Consider the following 6750-nt stretch of genomic DNA (forward strand, 5'->3'; position numbering starts at 1 on the left):
TAGCATGAGAGAAATAGAGAGAAAATAAAAGTGAATGGTAAATCAAAGGACGACAAAACAATGGAAGAACACAGAAAATGTATCCAATGAATTGTAGCAGAAAATTACTAAGATAATAAAAGAAATGGAAATCTTAACACAAGAGGTATTTAGAAACTCAAATAGACATAAAAGGGAAAAAGGTTTTCATAATATTACTGTCAAGATGCCAAAAGCACATAATAAAGGAATGATATTAAAATGGGTAAGGAGACTCCTGTGCGGGGGAACCATCATCACCTCTCCCTCTACTCCTCCAGATCCAATCCCTAGTCTCACCCCAGCTCTTCAACAGAGTTCTGCAGCATCCCTGCCCCCATCTCCAGTGAATCCCATAGATCCTTTCCTTCTAACCTCCCTCTCCCACACCCATTGCTCTGTCCCAGGCCCCAACTCCAGCAGACACACCCAGGAAACCATAGGCCACTGGGTCAGGGAAGCAGGCAGGCTTCAGATCTTCACTGCAGATCTTCACCCCCCCTCCATTCCTCCAAGGCAATCATCCAGTCTCATCCTTATCTTTGTAGCAGACCTTCTGCTGTGGTCTCTCCTCACTCTATCACTCCATTCCCAGGGGACTAAGTGGGTCCTGGTGGAACACTCTGCTTTTCTCATTGCCCCAATCCTATCCCCATTCCAAAGTGTCAGACCCAGAAACACATATTACATGGAACCCCCAGTGGCAACACTTATCATTTCCACAGAAAATATACTATCAGGAAACACACATCTACCACACTCTCCTAAAATCCAGAGAGGAAACAGAAACCAAGGAACACCCAACAAAGATAAAGTCAATAACAAACACCTAGATATCATCGCAATGCCAGATGCCTAGACTCCTATAAAAACAGTTAGTAACAGACAGGATAACATGTATACACCAGAGCTCAGCAACATTACCACAGCAGGCCCTGAATATTCCAGGATAGCTGAAGCACAAAAAAGTACCTTAAAACAGCCTTTAAGAATATGATAGAGATCCTTAAGGAAGAAATGAATACATCCCATAAAGAAATCTATGAAAACACAAAAAGACGGGGGAAAAGAAATTAATAAATTCATTCAACATCTGAAAGTTGAAATAGAATCAATAAAGAAAACCCGAACTGAGGGAAATCCAGAAATGAAAATTTTAGGAACTCAAACAGGTACTGCAGAGGCAAGCTCCACCAACAGGATATAAGAGATGGAAGAGAGAATCTCAGACATTGAAGACAGTGGATATGTCAAGGAAAATGTTAAATCTAAAAAAATCTGACAGAAAACATTCAGGAAATATGGGATAATGTGAGAAGAACCAATCTAAGAATAATAGGAATACAGGAAGGAGAAGAAACCCAGGTCAAAGACACCGAAAATATTTTCAACAAAATCATAGAAGAGTTCCTAATCAAAGAAGTAGATGCCTACCAAGGTACAAGAAGCATACAGAACAGTAAATAGATTGGACCAGAAAAGAAATCCCCTTAACATATCAAAACATTAAGTGTACCAAAAGAAAGACTGTTAAAAGCTACATGGGTAAAAGACCAAGTAACATATAAAGGCAGACCTGTTAGAATTATACCTGCCTTCTCAGTGGAGATTGTAAAAGCCAGAAGGGCCTGGACAGATGTGCTGCAAACTCTAAGAGGCCACAGATGTCAGCCCAGAATACTACACCCAGCAAAACTTTCCATTACCATAGATGGAGAAAAATGGGATATTCCATGATAAAGTCAAATTCAAGCAATATCTATCTATATATTCAGCCCTACAGAAGGTACTAGAAGGAACATTCCAACCTAAAGAGGTTAATTACACCTAAGAAAAGACAGGGAATGAATAATAATCTCAGATCAGCAAAATCAAAAGAAGGGAAGCGCACGCGCGCGCACGCGCACACACACACACACACACACACACACACACCACCACCACCACCACCACCAACAACAACAACAACAACAACAACAGCAAGAAAAAATAAACACTGCTCATTGATATCTCTCAACAACAATGATCTCAATTCCCCAATAAAAAGACAGAGATTAACAGAATAGATGTTGAAATAGGATCCATCATTTGGCTGATTCCAAGAAACATACCGCAATATAAAAAATAGATATCGCCCCAGAGAAAAAGGATTGAAAAAGATATTCCAAGTACATATACCTAAGAAGTAAGCCAGTGTAGGCATTTTAATACCTGAAAAATAGACTTCAAATCAAAACTAATCAGAGGAGATAAGAAAGGACACTATATACTCACCAAAGGATAATTCACCAAGAGGACACTGCAATTCTCAACATCTATTCACCAAACCCGAGGGCACCCATGTTTGTAAAAGAAATACCACTACAGCTTAAATCACATATTAACCCCCACAAACTGATAGTGGGAAACTTCAATACCACACTCTCACCAATGGATGGGACATCCAGACAAAAACTAAACAGAGAAATGCTGGAGTTAACAGACACTATAAACCAAATGGACCTAACAGATATTTACATAATGTCTCACCCAACCACAAAAGAATAAACCTTCTCAACACCTTATGGAAGGTGTTGGCCACAAAGTAAGTCTCAATAGATACAAGAAAATTGAAATAACAACTTTCTTCCTATCTGACGACCACAAATTGAAGCTGGATATCAACAATAGGAACAGAAAGCTTACAAACTCATGGAAACTGAACAACTCTCTACTTTGAAAAATGGGTCAAGACAAAAATTGCAAAAGAAATTAAAGACTTTCTAGAATTTAATGAAAATAAATACATAGCATACCCAAACTTATGGGACACAATGAAAGCAGTTCAAAGAGACAAGTTCATAGCACTAAGTGCTTATATAATATATATATAATACTCGCAACTTAATAGCACAAAAAGAAGAAACTCAAAAGGAGTAGATGGAAAAAATAATCAAACTCAGGGCTGAAATCAATAAAGTAGAAAGAAAGAGAATAAAAGAACCAATGAAAGAATTGGTTCACTGAGAAAAATCAATAAGATCAACAAACCCTTATCCAAATAGAAGAAAGAATATCAAAATTAACAAAATCAGAAATAAAAAGGGGCACATAACAACAGACATAACAACAGACATCAAGGAAATCCAAAGAATCATTAAGGACATAATTTAAGAACCTTTACTGCACATAATCGGAAAATCTAAAAGAAATGGACAATTTCTTCCATAGGTTCCACTTACCAAAGTTAAATCAAGATCAGATAAGCAACTTAGATAGACCTATAACTGTTTCACGAATCCTAATTGGTCTTAATAAAAATCTAGAGCCAGGAATCAGGGTGAAAACTCAAAACTCAGAGAAGCAGAGCAGCCACCTCTTAACTCACATGCAAGAGCCTGAAAGGGCCTGAATTCCTGTCTTTTCCTGCCTTATATTCTTTTTTCTGCCCAGTCATATCACTTCCTGTCTCAACCTTCCCAGGGCTGGGATTAAAGGTGTGTGATCCCAAGTGCTAGAGTTAAAGGTGTGTGCCACCACTGCCTGGCTGTTTCTCTTTTAGACTGGATTAATCTCGTGTAGGCCAGCATGTCCTTGAACTCATAGAGATCCAGACAGATCTCTGCCTCTGCCTCCCCAGTGCTAGGATTAAAGGCATGTACCACTACTGCCTGATCTCTATGGCTAACTCTACAGCTAACTCTGTCTTCTGATCACCAGGCAAGCTTTTATTTCTTAGATTATAAGCAATATATCACCACATATAACCCCATCTAGTGAAACAGAATCAGTCATTAACAGTCTCTCAACCTAAAAAAGCCCAGGGCTACATGGTTTTAGCACAGAATTCTACCAGACTTTCAAAGAAGAGTTAATGCCAATACTCCTCAAATTACTCTACACAATAAAAACAGAAGGAACATTGCTCAATTCATTTTTTGAGGCCATAGTTAACCAGATTCCCAAACTACATAAAGACCCAACAAAGGAAGAGAATTACAGACCAATTTATTTCCCTTATGAATATAGATGTGAAAATACTTGATAAAATATTTGCAAACCAAATCCAATAACACATCAAAAAGGTCATCCATTATAATCAAGTAGGCTTCATTTACATGGTTCAACACATATAAATTAATAAATGTCATTCCTCATGTAAACAAATTGAAAAAAATACCACTTGATCATCTCATTAGCTTCAGAGAAGGCCTTTGACAAAACCCAACACCCATTTAAGATAAAAGTTCTGGAAAGATTACAGATACATCAACATAATAAAGGCAGTTTACATCAAGCCTGTAGCCAACATCAACAAAAATGAAGATAAGCTCAAAGCAATTCCACCAAAATCAGGAACAAAACAAGGTTGTCCACTCCCTCTATACCTATTTAATATGGTACTTGAAGTCATAGCTAGAGCAACAAGACAACTACAGAAGATCAAGAGGATACAAATTGGAAAGGAAGAAGTCAAATTATTTTTATTTGCAGATGATATGATAGGCATACATAAGTAATCCTAAAAATTCCATCCATGATCTCCTACACCAGATAAACCCTTTCAGCAAAGTAGCTGGGTACAAAATCAACTCACAAAAATCAGTAGCCCTCTTATATACAAATGACAAATGGACTGAGAAAGAAATCAGAGAAACAACACCTTTCACAATATCCCCAAATAATATAAAATATCTTATAATAACTCAAAACAAGCAAGTGAAAATCTTATATGATAAAAAAAAATTGAAGAAGATATCAGAAGATGGAAAGATCTCCCAGGTTCATGGATCAGTAGGATTAACATAATAAAAATGACAATCTACAGATTCAATGCCATTTCCATCATAATTCTAACAGAATTCTTCACAGATCTTGAAAGGACAATTCTCAGCTTCACATGGAAACATGAAAATGAACAAACAAAAAACCCAGGATAGATAAAACAGTCCTGAATCATAAAAGATTTCAAATCATAATCCAGATTTCAAGGTGTATTTACAGAGCTATAGTAATAAAACAGTGTGGTATTGGCAAAAAAAAACCAAAAAAACAGACATGTTGATCAATGGCATCAAAATGAAGACACAGATAAAAATCTACACACTTATGGACACTCAATTTTTGGTAAAGAAGCCAGAAACACACATTTTAATAAAGACAGCATCTTCAACAAATGGTATATGTCAAACTGAATGGCTACATGTAGAAGAATGCAAATAGATCCATACTTATCATCCTGCACAAAACTCAACTACAAATGGAGCGAACACTTCAACATAAAACTGGATACACTGAATCTGGCAGAAGATAAAATGGAAAATATCTTTGAACTCATTAGCACAGGAAAGGACTTTCTGAACAGAACACTTAGTGCAGGCACTAGGATCAACAATTATTAATCAGAACTGCACGAAACTGAGAAGTTTCTGCATGGTGAAGGATGTTTTCATTCAGACAAAGCAGCAGCCTACAGAATAGGAAAAGATGGTTACCAAGTACACATTAAATAGAGAGCATATAGCCAAAATATATAAAGATCCTGAAAAACAAATAACCCAAGTGGTGGCCATGCACTCAATACCTCCACAGCTTTTGTGCCCTCGCAGTGCTGGACATCCTGTTCGAGGAGATTTTTGATGTGAAAGACACTGACCCAGAAGACAAGAAATTTGATTATCTTGACAGAACTGTGAGTATGAATCTCTCAGGATGAACCTATCTTAGATGTCAATGTTCAGATTTACCCTGTAGACTTAGGTGACACATTCCAATTGGTCAAAATTAGTACCTTGTATGAAGATGATACTTTGGGTGATGGTTGTGGTGGTTTGAAAGAAAATGACCCTGAAGGGAGTGGCACTATTAGGAGGTATGACTTTGTTGGAGTAGGTATGGCCTTATTGGAGGAAGTGTATCACTGTAGAGGTGGGCTTTGGGGGTCTCATATATGCTCAAACTGCACTCAATGTCTTAGTTCACTTCATGTTGCCTGAAAGTCAAGATGTAGGACCCTTGGCTACTTCTCCAGCACCAAGTCTGCCTACATGCCACCATGCCACACAATGATGATAATGGACTAAACCTCTGAAAATGTAAACCACCCCAATTAATTATTTTTCCTTTATAAGAGTTGTCATGGTTATGGTGCCTCTTCACAGTAATAGAAACCCTAACTAAGACAATGGTGACTACTACCCCTGAGGTGATAGGCCTTCTGGGACTGACCAGTTTAATCATGTAATGTATGGGGAAGTATACAGGGCTCAGGGGGACAATACCTCTACTGAAGCAGGAACACGCCTATCTGAATATGTGTCCTATGGGGGCTTGCTCATGAGGCTTCAGGGTGATGCCAACAACCTACATAAATTTGAAGTGGATTCTAGGGTTTATCTGCTAATAAAGAAACTGGCATTCTGAACCTTGTGCTTAGTCACCCAAGTCAAGGACATTGTTCAAGCCTGAGTAGTATTGGCCTGTGAAAGGGACTGGGCTCTGTGTCCACTGTGGACAGATTTTCAGTTTGTTTGACTTCAACGGAAAACTGATTTGTCTGTAAAAGGCCAAGTGGGAGAGCTTAGCATGAATCTGAAGTTGTGCATGATTTTTTTTTTCAATTTAAAGTTTACTTTTTCAAAAAAAAAAAAAGAAAAAAAGAACCAATTAAAAATGGGGTACACCGTATGACTCATTGAACATGGAGAGGTTAAGCTGGTACCTACACAGAACCTTTATCCCCATGTTCTGGTG

The 6750-nt window shown here is 37.8% G+C and overlaps 1 pseudogene; it reads left to right on the plus strand.

Annotated features, from left to right (window-relative positions):
* Positions 1-913: 913 nt before the first annotated feature.
* On the plus strand, positions 914-6420 carry LOC118573938 (annotated as a pseudogene).
* Positions 6421-6750: the final 330 nt, after the last annotated feature.

This window comes from Onychomys torridus, chromosome X (genome assembly GCF_903995425.1).
Source record: "Onychomys torridus chromosome X, mOncTor1.1, whole genome shotgun sequence".
NCBI classification, from domain to species: Eukaryota; Metazoa; Chordata; class Mammalia; order Rodentia; family Cricetidae; genus Onychomys; species Onychomys torridus.